At 42.5% G+C, this 17,441-nt stretch overlaps 1 long non-coding RNA gene across 1 annotated transcript in view; it reads right to left on the bottom strand.

Annotated features, from left to right (window-relative positions):
- Window positions 1–1,616: 1,616 nt before the first annotated feature.
- Window positions 1,617–17,441, bottom strand: part of LOC125894328 (uncharacterized) — a 46,569-nt gene continuing 30,744 nt past the window's right edge. Inside the window, exon 5 of the long non-coding RNA XR_007450053.1 lies at window positions 1,617–2,092. This is a non-coding gene — a long non-coding RNA (uncharacterized LOC125894328). The remainder of the gene's footprint in view (window positions 2,093–17,441) is intronic.

Genomic DNA, 17,441 nt, shown 5'->3' with positions numbered 1-17,441 from the left:
AACAAAAACACATGGTAAGGCTTAGAAAAAACATCATGGTTTGGCTCTACATTCATATGAGAAGTGAAGACTGGGCTCCTGGGTGAATGTCTCGGGTTTGTTGAACCCATTCACCACCCCTCCTGCCCATCCTATAGGGACTTTTCAGCTCCTTATATTACGTCACTATTGGCAGCGTTTCAACCTGACACCATCCAGCAGCATATCATAGCGCTGAGATAGGTGCCATCTGATCACAGTATGAACTAATGCTGCATGTCCTTGTATCAAACTGCCACAACATGTGCTGTCCAGCTGACTGGCGAGATATCTTAACACTGAAGGGTTCAGTCCAGCCACGTTACAAACTGATGCCACCCCACAGCGTTTCATACTGTCACGAAAGGTGGCTTTTGGCGACAGATGTCTGACAGTGACATCACTGACAAAGCAGTGTTGTTTGAGAAGTATGGAATCAGAATGAGCTGCTTAACCACAATGTTGTTGAAACATAAAGACAGTTTCAACGTAACTGCTACATAATAACGCACAAATGTAACATATCTGTGGTTTGCTGAAACACACAACGCCAACATTTCTTTCTGGGGATTGAGTTGGACAAACATCTGAATGGATGTGAGATTGTTTCAACGGGAGTTAATAGGTTAATGGTGGTTAATGTTTCATGTTCCTCCTCTTGATATTACATGCCAGGGTCAGTGTGAGGCTCATGAATTAATTTCTGCAGCTTTTAGAGGGAAAAAAAATGTAGTTTGACAAAAATTTTACTGAGTTATTACCCTTAAACTTAGAGTTTTAAGTATTTTGATGCATTTTCCTTTGTAATTCTACTCTCCTGTGAATGAATGAAAGCAGTGGAGTGTGCACATGTGAAGAAGACCTTTAATAATAACATATTAATGAGAGCAAGAGCGGCCTCTGACTGACACGCTGTTTACCTTGTGTTTTCTCTAATGCACTGGCGCCCTGCTCTCCCCTCCAACGTACCCGCAGGCAGGACTTAGTTCACACACACACACACACACACACACACACACACACACACACACACACACACACACAGGCACACATACCAAGGTAGAGTGTCTGAATCAGTATGAATGAATGACAGGGATAGATAAACAAGCTTTTTGAAAAAAACCCAGAAGCCTCTCTTGAGGGTCAAGAACAGCAAGAGAGGAGAAGCTGATAGAAAAGATTTACAAAGACTCTTGAATAAGCTTGAATTGCATCTCTAATTATATTGATGGTAAAAGGAAAAGCAGAGTTATAAGCTCAGTAAACGCACAAAAACTCTGCTGGCACAGGCTGGAGTCAATAAGTAAATCTGCCGGAGTGAGTTTCCCCTTGCATATTTTTATCTCCTTTTACTTTCTCTTCCCCTTCCCTTCCTCTCTGACTCCCCCAACCCAGCTCCATCCCCTCCTCTCACTGTGTAAGTGTGTGTGTGTGTGTGTGTGTGTGTGTGTGTGTGTGTGTGTGTGTGTGGAGTCAGGCTGCAGGCACTTTTCTTCTACGACATTACAAATGAGCTCCAGTGCTCGGCCCAAAAGCTCCCTTTTAATCTTTTGCCCTAAGAAGGATGACAACATTTATAAGTAGACAGAGTTGGACAGGGCAAAAAAAAAAAAAAACCATCTCCTCTTATTGACGCTGCTGAGTTGCACTCGGCCCCTGCAGCTATAATATACACACATGCACCAGAAATTTGTCTCTCCGCGGAGCCGTGGCCCCGTAGCTCCGGGAGATGAAGAGTGGATTCCCCTCTCCGCTGCTGATTTTTCCTCCCTCATTTCTTTATTTGTCTTCCAGGCCGGGACTCTTTCATTTCCTGTTGGCTCTCTAGCGTTATAAAACATGAAAGATGTTTTCTTTAGCTCTTTGCAGAAAATGTGGAGAGATGGTATCTGTGGTGGACGAGGGGGCTACCGGGCAGAGGTTGAGGGGCTGCTGTATGGAACAGTGGGGCCAGAGCCCGGCTTTCCACTGTCAGGGATGTTGAATCCAAAGTCACATATCTCCCTTGGCACCCATGTGAAGGTTTTCAGTGTTTTCTGTCTTCTTGGGTATATCATCTGCTGTGCATCTTCCACTGGGGAGGAATGGCACAGAGGGGAAATCACTTCTTTTAATCAGAATTATAAATCTGACAGCCTGTGGTTGCTATCTGCCTTCACATCGTACACCATACCTCTTCAGCAAGGCCCCAAAGACAGGTTAGATTAGAGAGGAGGCCTATCAGATACACAGCAACCCCAACACAGACATTCTATAAGCTTCAACCCACAAACAGAATCCCAAAGATCCCCCAGAAGCAACTCTGTTGCTGGATTTTACACACCAACACTACAATATTATTAATTTTTACAGTTTGACTTGTCATTGTTGTCCACCTACATATAATATATTAATGGCAGAATTGATTATTATTGCACTGCTTGTCTATGTGGGAGGCCCTCAAAGATTTCTTTTTACTTGGATCCTCTTTAAAATTTGATCATATCTGTTAAGAATGACGGGCAAAATAAAAATAAAACCCTGGTTGGAAAAAAAAAAAACCCACATTATGTCATGTACTGTATAGATTCTAAGAAGACTTTTCTCCAGTTTCACAAAGCTATGCGTTAAAAGAATTTAGACAGATGTTCCCTTTAATCCTGAATTCCATGAAATGTAGAGCAGTTTTTTCTGTTCTTTGAAGCCCAGTTCAGACAAAGGATTTGACAAATAATGCGACAAGATGAAACCATTGCAGCGGTGTGAACTGGCCGGTCTTAGCTGGACTCACCTGCAACTCAGCTTGTCAAATCGCTGGTGACTGGTTTTAGAATGTAAAGCACGTCACCTGTTTCAACAGCCAATCAACTTGTAGTGAAGTTTGCTGGTCAAGTCAAAATGACTGCAGACGGCATGTACACTTGCGTCAGTGTTCGATGATGGGTTGCTGCTGTTCACTGTATGTGCTCAAACAAAGAGCACTCAGGATTTTATCTCAAGGCAGGGAAATCACTAGATTGCCTGAGCAAAAAAGGAGTGTTGAATAAAGATGGTTAAGTTGACTTTAGGTCTTTAGTGTTTGCCAGGCCCCTAGGAATGTCGCTCAGCCTTGCTTAGAATGTTTGGTTTTTTTGGTGGCCACTCGCAGTGTTGCAGCAAAAAAAATAAAAAAAAATCTCCTGCAGCCCAAAAAGCTTTTGCCCCATAGACCACCACTGTAAAAGAGACAACTGTAAAACTGTTGACAGGACTGCAAACAAGATCAATTATGACTCTTTCTGTTATGCATTTTTGATCTATGGAGGTTTTATATTTTTAAAACTTTCCTTGAGCCGAGAAAGATGATCAAAAAAAGTGACATCATAATGTAAAGTCTGTGAGCCAAGTGGGAACTCACAGGTGGGACCAGCGGTAGAAGCAGTGGGCAGCACAGAGCAGAAATAAACCAAGTAGCTAGAAACTTTTTCACATAAGGACAGGGTGAGCAACTCCACTGGAATGAGTAGGTGCCATCATGGCCCCCGGTATCTAGTTATTACCATATACCTATGATGTTCACAGAAAACAAAGAAAAATCCAGCTCTGCAATGCCTTTTGATTATTTCATCAAGATATTTACCAATGTTGCATACCAACATCTATATGTGCATGGTAATAAATGAGGTGAATGAAGATGAATCTTTATTTGTTTTAGGTGGGTGTTTTTATGGGAATGTGGATCTTTCAGTTTGAGGAGTGCCTGTGGTTTCCATGTTCCACATTTTATGCTAAGTGTGTCATGCAGTGTGGAACTGACACTGGTCTGGTCTTAGTCTTGACTTGGTCTCAACCCCTCAAGGTCTTGGTCTTGTTTTGGGCCTATTATATTCCAGCCTTGGTCTTAGTTTAGATGGTCTTGCCTATAATGCTGCTGTCAGGCTATGATCACATATTTAGGGATGGGAAAACCAACATATGGACACACACACACACACACACACACACACACACACAAGCATTTATATAGTAAATGCGCATATTAAGATCATTTGTTCCTATAATTTCTATATTTACATTTTGCAGTTTAAAAAAACTGGAATCACTTCAGGTATCATTTCTTTACAACAGTTAATGCTGAATGCACTTATTGTAAGTCACTTCAGATTAAAGCATCAGCTACATTATGTAGAAACTAGAATTTCTAAAAAAAAAAAAAAAATGTCCATATGTTTCTATGTCTCTTTCAATTCAATAAGCTTTATTGATATTTCATCAGTGTTGCCAAAACACAATTACATTTTGCGACAGTGAATTAAATTAACTGAGATGGAATATAATAGGTTATTAAATTATTAAAGAAACAATTGACAAACGTGCATTAATATAAATTCATAGATATAAATTTTAAAGAAAAAAAGTCATTAAGTGAATGTGTAAATATAAAGGCAGGGTGTGATCTGTGAGGAGATGAACTCCAGTTGTTATAAGTTATTGTGTTGGTTGTTTTAGGCTGTGAGTGCACTGCTTGCTGCATCTATGGCGTTGACACCATTTTCTCCAAGTAGATGTTGCATTTCACTCTGGTCTGAGAGTGTATCAAAATATTGGAGTTTACATTTAATTTTTGGAAAGAACTCTGCTCTGAAGTCTTCATATGTGCTACATTGTAGCAGGAGATGTTGCTCTGTCTCCACCTGTCTCTGTGGACAGAGGTGACACAGTGTGTCTTCTCTAGGCAGCCAGATCTGCCTGTGCCAGCTAATGTCTATGGCCAGGCTGTGATCACTGAGTATGTACATAGTCTGTGTCTTTCCCAGTTTCTGATCTGTCACAGCGGTCAGATAATTTGCCATTGTTTACTGTCTGTTTAGGGCCAAATAGCATTGGAGTTTGTTTATGGTTTTTGTGGTAGGTGTCTGATAATTGATGAAGTTTTCTTTCTCTTTAGCTCTAATTTGGTTGGGCTGGATTGTTTTGGGGTTGTCCTGAGGCCCTTTGCTGTTAAGCAGAATTTATACTTCTGCATAGAATAGACAGTATAACCTACACTGTAGCCTGATGTGCAGCCAGAAATGTAAGTACATTTCACGGCTTCCTGTATATTTTTGTAAGCTGAAAACCATTTCCCTCAGTGGAAATGAAGCTTTTATTTATTTTAATTTCACAGATAAGAAACAATAAATTGTGAAGACAATAAAGCCTCCACAAAAATAGCATTTTAAGTCTTGTGTGCGATTTATCCAGGTTTCATGTGAAAGGTGGAAGTCTTTGCTAGTCGCTAGGCTAATTTATACAGTGTAAAATGCCATAGGCTTGTGCTAATAACATTAGCATGTTGTATTCGTGGAGTGAATGTGTCCAGCAAAAGATAAGCGCTTTGTCTGTGAATCCTGGGAGTTATAATAAAGCCAATTTGTGTACTTCTGTACTGTTTGACATTGTCTCTATTAAGCCATGTTTAATGTGTCTTTTGGATGTGTTTAGAATCAACTAAACATTACAGTACTTCACAGAAACCCCCCCACAGCCTAGTGTTTTGCAGGTGTAACTGCAGAGTCACACAGACACACCACCACAGAAGTATGAATGCTCACAACGGCATAGGCTACAGCGTAGGCTATCAGCTGGCTGAGAAGACTCCTCTCTATGTTCTAGTGTTTGTAGAATTTGATTGCTCTTTTTTGTATTGGAATTTTCTTTGTCTCTGAAAGAGAGAGAGACATACTTTATATATATATATATATATATGTATATATATATATATATATATATATATATATATATAAACACACACACACACACCTTTTTGGTACGTTAATTGCAAAGGAGAAAAAGGAGAAAAACAGAAGTAAAGTTACATAAGGAAGCGCCGCCGAGTGAGGTCATGTTTGGATCCCAGTGCTAGTTTTGACACTGATGAGGTTGAACATACACATTAATATGCATATGACAAATCACAGCTGTATAATTACGAGCTTGCTAGGCATGCAAGGGACCTGAAACAGACAAGAACAAAGAGGACTAACAGCCATTGGTGAAAGATTGAGTTGTATTGTGACTAGAACCAGTGGATAACTGGGCAGGTGTTGGGCAGATGTATCTTGTAATAGCATCTGTTAGAGAGAATTAAAACTTTTGTCTTTGTCTAATACTGACAAGAGTAATGATACATCCAGAAACTAATGTGTAAGGGTCAGCTTGCTAGGTCAGCCAAGCATAGCGAGTTGCCATGATGAAAAATGGTGAAATGCTAAAATAAAAATGACTGACTGTGTAGCAACTGCCCAGATCCACCTCCACCTACCTCTGCAGTGTGCTGTGGCACGATTGGAGAAACAGACTCCCTTGAGTGATGTCAGCTGATGGGGAAAAAAAGAGGTCTGCCATCTTTTAACAGTAAATCATATGTTTAATTTGGAAATCATATTTTGTGTAAATTCAGGAAGAAAAAGAACCTATTGCATGTTCAACTATTTTTTTAATTAAAAATGTGATGATCTTGTCGTTGAGCTTTGCTTTCATCCTGCTTTTTACAGTGGTGTTTTTTTAGGGTGTCCTATGTAAAATTCTAGTTAAAAATCCTCACAGTCCATGTCTGGTGGTGAGTTGGATCAGATGGTTGGAGTAGACTGCCGGACAGACCTGGTAAACCCAAACGTGTAGAGAGGGTGAACTGGGAATGTCTGGCAAGGGACCCTGTCTGTCGGGTCTTCAACTCCCACCTCCGGGAGAATTTCTTGTGCATCCCAGGGGAGATTGGGGACATGGAGTCTGAGTGGGCCATGTTCAAAGCCTCCATTGTGGATGCGGCTGCTAGGATCTGTGGTCAGAAGGTTGTCAGTGCCTGTCGGGACAGCAACCGAAGAACCTGCTGGTGGGCACCAGCGGTGAGGGAGGCCGTCAGGCTGAAGAAGGAGGCCTTTTGGGTCTGGCTGGCCCGGGGGTCTCCTGAAGCAGCAGATAGGTACCGGTTGGCCAGAAGGGCTGCAGCTGTGGTGATCGCTGAAGCAAAAACCTGGAAGTTCAGGGAGGCCATGGAGAAGGACTTTCGGTTGGCCTCAAGGAAGTTCTGGCAGACCGTTAACCGACTCAGGAAGGGAAAGAAGGGCTTGTCTCCGGCTGTGCTCAGCAGAGAGGGAGAACTGTTGACCCAAACTGAGGACATCGTTGGGCAGTGGAAGGAGCACTTTGAGAACCTCCTGAACCCGGCCATCATGTCCACTGAGAACGAGGCAGAGCCTGAAGACTCGGGGGAACTCTTGCCCATATCCCTGGCAGAAGTTGCTGAGGTAGTTAAAAACTCCCCAGTGGCAAGGTGCCAGGTGTGGATGAAATTTGCCCTGAGATGCTGAAGGCTCTGGGCACTGTTGGGCTGTCTTGGCTGACACGCCTGTTCAGTGTCGCGTGGAGGTCAGGTACAATGCCTGCAGAGTGGCAGACCGGGGTGGTAGTCCCCATCTTCAAAAAAGGGGACTGGAGGGTGTGCTCCAACTATCGGGGTATCACACTGCATCCATCCTCTTCATTGACTTCAGCTCAGCCTTCAACACAATCCAACGCCACCAGATGATCAAGAAGCTCCATCACCTCAACATATCTCCACTCCTCATCCGCTGGGTTCACAACTTCCTCTCCAATAGACCACAGGCTGTAAGGATAAGCACAGTCACATCATCAACCGTCATCACCAGCACCGGAGCCCCACAGGGTTGTGTCCTCAGCCCTTTTCTCTACACCCTCTACACAAATGACTGCATCAGCCCCTCACCAATCCACATACTACAAGTATTCAGATGATACTGCCATCCTAGGTCTGTTCAGTGACAATAACTCAATTACTGCCTACCAACTTTCCATCTCTCACTTCACTCAGTGGTGCACCAATAACTTTCTGGAACTGAACGTGTTCAAGACAAAAAAAATGGTCTCGCACGAACAGTAACTAATGACTTGGATCACCCTCTCAACCCACACTTCACACTGCTGCCATCTGGGCACAGATACAGGACCCTGAGGTGGAGACGGACACGCTTCAACAAGAGCTTTGTCCCATCTGCCATCTCTGCACTCAATAACCTCCCCCAGTAACCTTGTATGGACCCAGCCCTCCTGAGTATGATGTATGTGTCGGTTGTTCAATGTCCGGTGGTGTTCGTGTATTGTGTGTGTATTCATATGTTGTTCAGTGTTTGGTGGTGTTTGTGAATGGTGTTTGTTGGCAGTGTTTTGTGTATCCAAATGTTGTGACAGATTGTGAAAACAAATTTCTCCATGGGACAATAAAGGTTACCTATCTATCTATCCCGGGTTTATTCCAGGGTGCTGGAAAGGAGGCTTCGACCGATTGTCGAACCTCAGATTCAGGAGGAGCAATGCGGATTCCATCCTGGCTGTGGAACAGTGGACAAGTTCTTTACCCTTGTAAGGCTGCTGGAGGGGTCTTGTGGGGGGTACTGTGGGAGTATGGGCTTATTTTCTTAGGTTTAGGCAACAAAAGCAAGTGGTTAGGTTTAGAAAAAAAAAAAGGTGAAGGTTTGGTGTTGTTTGACCCAGGCTTGCTGCTACGAGCGATTCGGTCCCTGTATGACCAAAGTGAGAGCTGTGTCCGCATACTCAATGTGAAGTCGACCACCTTTTCCGCCAAGGTTGTCCCTTGTCACCAATCCTGTTTGTGATCTTCATGGACAGGGTCTCGAGGCACAGCCAGGGGGAGGAAGGGGTCCACTTTGGGGACCTCAGAATTGCATCCCTGCTTTTCGCAGATGATGTGGTTGTGCTGGCTTCATCACATCGTGACCTCCAGCGTGCACTGGGGTGTTTTGCAGCCGAGTGTGAAGCAGTTGGGATGACAGTCAGCACCTTCAAGTCTGAGGCCATGGTCCTCTGTCGAAAACTGGTGGTTTGCCCTCTTCGGGTTGGGGGAGAGTTACTGCCTCAAGCGAAGGAGTTCAAGTATCTTGGGGTCTTGTTCACGAGTGAGGGTAGAATGGCGCTTGAGATGGATCGGCTGGTTGGTGCAGCTTCTGCAGTGATGCGGGTGCTGTGCCGGTCTGTTGTGGTGAAGAGGGAGCTGAGCCAGAAAGCAAAGCTTTCAATTTACTGGTCCATCTACGTCCCAACTCTCACCTATGGCCATGGGTAGTGATGGAAAGAATGAGATCGTGGATACAAGCAGTGGAAATGAGTTTCCTCTGTGGGGTGGCTGGGCTCAGCCTTAGAGATAGGGTGACGAACTCGGACATCTGGAGACAGCTCAGAGTAGAGCCACTGCTCCTTCTTGTCGAAAGGGGTCAGTTGAGGTGGCTCAGGATCTGATCAGGATGACTCCTGGGTGCCTCCTGCTGGAGGTGTTCCGGGCACGTCCCACTGGTAGGAGGCCCTGGGGCAGACCCAGAACACGCTGGAGGGATTACATATCTCGTCTGGCCTGGGAATGCCTTGGGGTCCCCCAGGAGGAGCTGGAAAGTGTTGCTGGGGAGAGGGATGTCTGGGTTGCTTTGCTTGGCCTGCTGCCCCCACGACCCAGCCCCGGATAAGCGGATGAAAATGGATGGATGGATGGATGGATGGGTCAGAGGGGTTGGGCTTAGGCACCATAATTACTTGGTCAGATTTAGAAACAAATTGTATTTTCAGTTAAATTTTTTTATATTTGTTACAGGGCAGCACAGTTGGATTTGGGTGCTAAAACTACTTTGTGAGGTTTAGAAAAAGATCCTGTGTTCAGTTTAAATAACTATATTTGTTAAATATGGGGCAGTGGGGTTGGGTTTCAGCACCAAAACTACTTAATTAAGTTAAGAAAATTATCCTATTTTCAGTTAAAATAACTAAGTTTGTTATGTACAGGGTGGCAAGGTTGGATTTAGTCATCAAAACTACTTGGTTAGGTTTAGAAAACATCCTTTTTATCATTTAAATAACATTTGTTACATATGGGGCAGTAAGGTTGAATTTAGTTAATAAAACTACCTGGTTGGGTTTAGAGACAGATTGTATTTTCAGTTAAAATAATGGTTTGTTACATACAGGGCAGCACAGTAGGATTTTGGCACTAAAATTCCTGGTTAGGTTAAAAAAAGATCCTTTATTCAGTTTAAATACTACCTTTGTTACATACAGGGCAGAGGAGCTGAATTTAGGCACAATCAAAATAACTACATTTCAGTCAGACAACTTCTTTTTAAGTGTTTCTTTCAACAGCAGAACATAGTGAGAGTTTAGCGTCTAGACTTCAGCCTCATCGCTCCCAGCAGATATATTTACATGAGATATTGGGGAGTAATGATTAAGTATTTTCCCCCTTAGATGGATCCTACAGGTGGATGCTAGTGTGAAGGTGGTGCTGAAGGAGTGAGCAGCAGTACTGACTCAGGGCAGCAGCAGCATAGACAATGCAAAGGGAGAGGCTGAGAAGATTTTGCGCTTAAATAGACCGTGGAATTGGGAGGTTGTGTTTTGTAGATGACATATGTTTGACCCATCCACCACCCTGACCTCCTGCCGACTCAGAGTTTCTTGATCTCTATACTACTCAGGGTCTTAACCAGGGGTGAAAGTAGTTTTAAATTCTTGCCGGTACTATTACCAAAACCTTCATTGCTTCATATTGTTCACCTCTCCTCGCTTCATGCATTTTTAATAAGCAAAGTCACAAACCAAACAAACAAATGAAAACATTTCAATATTTTACTGTACCTGTATGGAGTAGAAAGAAATTAGAAACACTTAACAAAGTGTATAGTAAAATATTTGTTTTATTGTTTAGGGTGCTGGCATGTATGAAACCTTAATGAACACCTAAAACCATACATGCCATTTTTTCTCTTTTCCTCTTTATCAATTTGTTGTAAAAGACATTGATCAACATCCGCAATAAACTCAATAAACCATTTAAATATTTACTGTTTAAATCACACTGACAGCATTTGAGCCAGCCACAAGAATGTGTGGAATTTTGTTGGTTTCATTTATTGTTTGTCCTCTCCCGGTGCAAGCAGCGTTTTTTGAGGTACATATCCAGTTGTGGAAAAATCAAACGTCCCAGTACAATAAATCAAACGCACCCCAACCGCTGTGTTTCAGAAGTAGACGCACATGGGCAGTCACGTACTGCTGAGAGTGAAATCCCTGATCGTTAGCTCACACGCAGCTTGTTCAAGCTGTTCTCTGTGTTGTTGAAATTAAACAAAATAACATGGAACATATCTGCTTATTATGCTACTGATTTTAATTGGGATATTTTTTTATGAACTGAATGACATTTAACGGAGTCTTGCACGTCTCGAAGGCTGGGCTCATAGGAGACCACCGGACTCTCTCCTAGGGGAGGGGCTGGGGGAGGGAGGGAGATGTACGGACAAGGCTCCGTGACCATCTAGCATGGACACAAAACACAGCACAGATGGTTCAGATGCAATTCGGAACGAATTAAAAGCAATTAATAAACAGACAAAGTGGTGTTTAAAACTGCAGCTATTGCTAGCAGATCTATTTTCTGGCCTAAAGTGCGGCCTTGACTGGCTCTGAATGTGGGCCTTAGCAGGCAGCTGCTTTCTCCTCTCCCTGGTACTGCGTACCGACACTGAATCTTTAAGTGGTACGCAGTACCGAACCATACCCGCTTACTTTCACTCCTGGTCTTAACATTAACCACTGCGCAGGTGACATCAGTGAACCAGGGAATTTGTGTTTGTGACAAAGGATCCTTATTGACTTTCTCTGGTACATTATTTCAAAGCAGTGCATGCCACCAACTTTTTATTCATTGGATTAAAATGTGCTATATCGTGATATGTATCGTTATTGGGATATGAAATTACCCATATCGTGATATGAGATTTTGGTCATATTCCCCAGCCCTAGCCACCACCATGTAATGTGATGTCAAGAGGTCGTGATCATTTCATGTATCTGTGAGGTGAGGTTGTTTGTATCAGCTCTAGTAGAGCCTGAGATCCATTTTTGACACCATAGAGGAAGAATGGAAGCCAAAAAAACTGCACAATACAGCAGCAACATACAGGATCATGCATTAAAAAGTAATCACAAGCATTATTGACAATATGAGAGACCATTGGTTTAAAGTTGTTGAGGGGAAGAAAAAAATAATAATTTTAAAGAAGTAATTTCAAAGTGTAGTGCGGTCTGTTCCATTTATGAGCAGAATCAGACGCGCACCATGAACTCACAAGATTCTAATGTGGTAAACAACTTTAATTAAGCGTCTTCCTCTCTTTTTCATTCCTCTTGTTTGTCTCCACTAAAACATTAAATATATGCTGTACAAATACATTTGATTCTGCTACAAGCCTACAACAAAAGCCACATTGTGCTTATTACTGTGCCGCACATGCAGGTTCTACTCAGATATCACTTCAAACATGCAAATTAATTTGGCTTCTTGATTCCTTGGTGAGCATAACTGAATTGTTACAGAGTGTTTTTGCAGCTCTGGCTGTTAAAACAAGTGCTGAAGCACTTTGCAACTTAATAACTCCCTTTACAATCATGTCTGTGCAAACAGCAGAAGTTGGTGCCATAGCAGTGCGAGCTCCAGAACTGTAATTTTTCTCCTCTCCTTGAGGCCCAATTAAGAGTTTGCTCACAACCCTTAGAGTCCAGTCCACTGATAGAGTAAAGAAACAAAATATTTAGATGATTAATTACCGCTTAACAACAACAAACCATGGACCAACCATCTAGAAATAACATAATTGGGGATGGAGCTTTTAAACAGCTTTATGTGGTGCGCAGTGCGCCCTTCCCTATGATGTTCTGCTGTCTCACTATGAAATATTAATGCACATTGTGTTTTCTCCAGCTGAATGCTCTGTGCTCAAACATTTGCATTAAAGCAGTTATTGCATTTCAGCCGCTTCTAAAGCAAACTGTGATTACTTACTGCTGTTGGGAGGTGAATCAACAAAATGTCTTCGCTGGACCACAGGCGGGATCTGTTTTGCATTGCCAGCATTCTGTTCTGTCTCTGCTTGTCTTTCCCTGAAGTGACAGCAGGTTAATCTAAACCCAGGATTTCTCCCTCACGCACACACAGACACACATATCTTCACACAGTGTTGTTTATTACTCTTAGTGTGTGTGTGTGTGTGTGTGTGTGTATTTGTGTGTGAGACACTCTAGAGAGGCTACAGAGCAGCCAGTCATAATAAGTGAGGATCAAACTCGCCTCTTTGATGAAAGCAGTAATAAAAAATAACGCTTGGCTCAAGTGCTTTTTCTCCTTTGCGACATCGGTGACATTACATTAGTGGACAATGCTCTCTCTGTCACGCACGCCTGCACACACATGCACACACAAACATAAGTAACACAACTGAACAGGGGTGTAGCACTAAATCTGGGCCCTATGCATTAACAGTCTCTGTGGGCCCCCTGCCCTTACACTCTTGACCTTTTAATTTTAAATTTGTAGTTGCTTACAATGTCAGTTTGCTTTCTTTCACTTTTCTTCCCGTCTTTTCTGTTTGTATATATTTTTTTTTTTTTTAATGATGGTTTTTGGAATTTAAATTTCTGTTTCTTGGGGAAAGACAGGATAGTGTACATAGCAGCAAAAGGGACTGTTCTTTACTCATCAGAGGACGGAGGTGGCTGGAGTTTTTGTTTTTAACCTCCCGAAAGCTACAAATATTTTTGGTTGAGTCTCCCTGAGTGACTGACAGGAAATGCATGACCCTCCCTCCACCATAAATTAGTTGTTTGATTTTTAAAACTTACCCTTTGATTTTTGAAATAATTTTTATGTATTTATTTATTTTTTTGTTGATGGAAGGTTTTGTTGCACATGAGGTGTCCAAAGACCATTGGAAATTTAAAAATCCAATAATAATTTCTGTTTTTACAGTTTCTGGCTCCAATAAATGGTGTTATTTTGGCAATTTAGAAAAAAAAACATGCCTTCCAAACCTGCCAGCATATTTTCTTTAATAATCTGCAGTAAAAGAAATACAAATGATAATTATTAAATTTCAATGCCCCTCCTCCAAGCTAAAATAAAAAAGACAGGTCCCTCTCCAGTGCTTACATGTTCATAAATAATGAACAGTCCCTAAAAGGAGGACTAAATCATTTTCACCTTTAATGAGTTTTTTATACAAAGTTCATTTCAACCAATTTATTCTGCAATTTTAATTCATTTATGGCACAGATTACTTAGAAATAAACAAAAAAAAATTGCAAACAAAAACAAATTTTTAATTACAGGCTTTTCAAGTCCCCCACCACCCACCCTGAGTTGGGGCCCTGAGTAATCAGTCCCATTTTCCCCCCACTGTGACGCCCCTGCAACCAAAGCTATCAATGAGGGAACAGCTGGCATGCTGGCATGCGTCGCGACACTGTAGCATGTTGGGAGTGTTGTCCAGGATATGTGTGTGTGTACTCTGAAATCTGCAGAGCATAAACAGATGTTCAAAATGCTGTTGGCATCTCCTGCTGTGTCCCTAACCTCAACACCCCCACCCTCCCCACGTTCCCCCTCCCCCCGCATCTATCTCCCTCTATTTTTATCTATCTCTCTCTATCTCTCCCTGTCGCGCTCTCTCTCTTTATTAACTTTCTTCCTCTCCTTTTCTCTCTCTTTAACACAGTGAAAAAGAGGAACTCATTGCTTATCTCGCTGCCAATGTGAGCGTGTGTCCCCCCACCAACCTCCCACCCCCCCTCGGGGCTTGTTATGGTGTGGCGCACGCCAATGACAGATAACGACTGGGCTAATGAATTTCTAAACTAATCTATATTTGTACACAGTTCACAAGGGGCCAAGCAGGCAGAGGAGAGAGAGAGGGAGAGTGGAGGAGGGGTGGGGGGAGAGGTGGGAGGGGCAGACAGCCAACATTAATGAAAGCGAGAAGGAAGGTGAGGGGAAAGCTAAGCAGGCCGACTAACAGAGGCAAGACAGAGGCTGAGCTCAATAATGGAGGCATCATTTTGGGGTATGGTGAGACGTGCCACCTGCTCCTTCTAAACCGAGTCTAAATGAGTGCTACAGTCACGTAGAAGCTGGCAATGAAATCTGGCCAGCCTCGTCCTAAGGAGCTGCTGACCCACCTAAAGGAGCCTTGTGTGGCTTTTGTCCAGCTGTCTAAGTGCTGTTGCAGGAAGCTTTTGGCATGAAAATGGTCAGGTGTTCCAAATGTTTTCCAAAAATCTTGAGATAGATCCAAGAGAAAGTCCTGTCTCTATGTTGGGACTTTGAGTCGTCAGACCAGCAGGGGATGCTAGAAACTGGGCCTGCTATGAATGTCTCAGTGGGGTCCTACAACAGTAGAACAGCAGTTTAGGCCCAGAAGTTCTCCTCTATTAGCCCTAGGGGAATAACTCTCAGAAAACAGTTTTGTAATGTCTTCTGTTGCTCTGGAACAGCTATGTCAAGAAAATGACTTGAGTGACTTCACCAGGGACTATTGTCAAGGCTTTGGGGACAACTTTCAGCAATAAGTCATTTGACTCGTATCAAGTGATGCCTGTGGCACCTTGAACACATCATACAGACAGAAGAAGTAGTCATGGTACAGTAGTCTAGATGTGACGATCAACAGAAGCAATGCAATAAAATTCCTACTTCTTTTTTGGGAGATTTGGAAGACACTGGAAATTAGGACGGTGGCTTATCCGGATTAGTTATTCCCATTGGCCATTGGCGTCTGATACTAGCTCGTTCTCACTCCCAAGTTGTCAAATATTGCCGTTTGTCAGTGATCTCAGCGTCAGACATGGATGCACAGGTATACCCTTTCCTGCCACCCACTGGCTGTCACAGGTTTTGCAACGCCGCCAGCAACTTCCATAATATTCAGAGCGAGAAATGTCTTATAGGGAGAGTGGGAGGGGAAGTGGATGGGTCAAACAACACCAAACCTTCACCTTTTTTTTCCTAAACTTAATCACTTGCTTTTGTTGCCTAAACCTAAGAAAATAAATCTACTGTATGTTTAACTACATAGTAAGTTCATTTTGACATAGACTGTGCATGTAACTGTACATTTTTAACTCAGATGTAAACCCATCAACGACATGGTAAAAAAAAAACAAAAAAAAAAAACAAGAAAATGCAGGTAGGGTGGAAAGGAGAGGTGGTGAACATGTCACACATACACAGGACTTTTACCCAGGTGACTGCTGTTGACATTAAACTATGTAACATAGTTAATATTACATGACATATGTGATATTAACTATGTAACATAATTAATATCACATGACATATGTGTAACTTTGTATCTGTCTCTGTGAGTGACATACTGATTAACTTACTTCTGTAAGTTCAGTTGTGTAACAAACTTATTTTAGTGCCTGAAACCATGACCATTTTTCTAAACCTAACCAAGCAGTTTTGCTGCCTAAACCTGAAGTCACAGTTTCCTCATTTTTTTTCGACCTGCAGTGATTCAAACATGTGCCGCCACATTTTGACTGTTCATTAGGAGCGCTGCTGGAATATACACCTTTCGTCTGAAAGTGGGGGGCTTACTCTGGGAACACATGGAGCAGCAGAACATCAGGTGCAGTGGAAGTGAAACTTAACCATTTGCTGTGCTGGGTCAAACAAGTTGCCTCTGCAGCAGCTGCTCCTCTCATCTGTCAACCTGATCTGACCAGCTCTGATCGAATAGACTAATTAATTATTCACCCTGCGACTCAAAATTCCACAAACTGCTGATGAGGGAAAAAAAACAACAGCTCATGACGAGTTCTGCCTGCACTACGTTCTCTGATTTTAGAGAGGGGACACAGTCTGACACACAGGCAAGAAGAAAAAAAACATCAAATTTTGCAACCCCTCCGTCATGAGCTACTGCCACAAATATATTCTAATTCTGTGGGAAACATGGAAAGTAGTTTTGGTGGTGACACATCAGTTTCATGTAAACAAAAGTTTATTTTGAAAAGAAAATATAGCATATAAGGAGTAGAAATTGACACAGAAACTGACACATCCGTAACTGACATTTAGAGGAGTACATAGTTTGAAATATAGGCCCACTGACTAAGCTGCCATATTTGACGAGTTAAGAGTGAGAACGTGTTGTACATACAAAAAGGCACTTTAGCCTGTTGTGTGTGATACTCCTCAGTTTATGACATAAAGCCTCTCATACACACTTGGGGCTGAAGTTTAAATGATGAGTAGCCCACGTCTCAAATCACATACTTCCATTACTACACTACAATGTAGTACATCATGTACACTACTTACTTCTCGTGTGGTGCACATATTTCAATGAGGCAGTGTTATCTTAAATCACGCACTGCTGTTTTGCACTTACCTGAAGAGAAGACAGCTTTTTTTAACATCTCTTCTTCTTCATCTTCTTCTTTTTAAACAGTGAATTGCAAAGGGACGGTGGAGCATAATTGCCAACATTTGACCACTATCGCAACCCACACATAAATCAAACTCACGCCACAACGTCAGTGCTGGTTAAAAGCTAAAAGGAAGA

Source organism: Epinephelus fuscoguttatus, linkage group LG9, assembly GCF_011397635.1.
Source record: "Epinephelus fuscoguttatus linkage group LG9, E.fuscoguttatus.final_Chr_v1".
In the NCBI taxonomy this organism is placed as follows: domain Eukaryota; kingdom Metazoa; phylum Chordata; class Actinopteri; order Perciformes; family Serranidae; genus Epinephelus; species Epinephelus fuscoguttatus.
The sequence above is the reverse complement of the archived record's forward strand: the minus strand, read 5'-3'. Positions and strand labels throughout refer to the sequence as shown.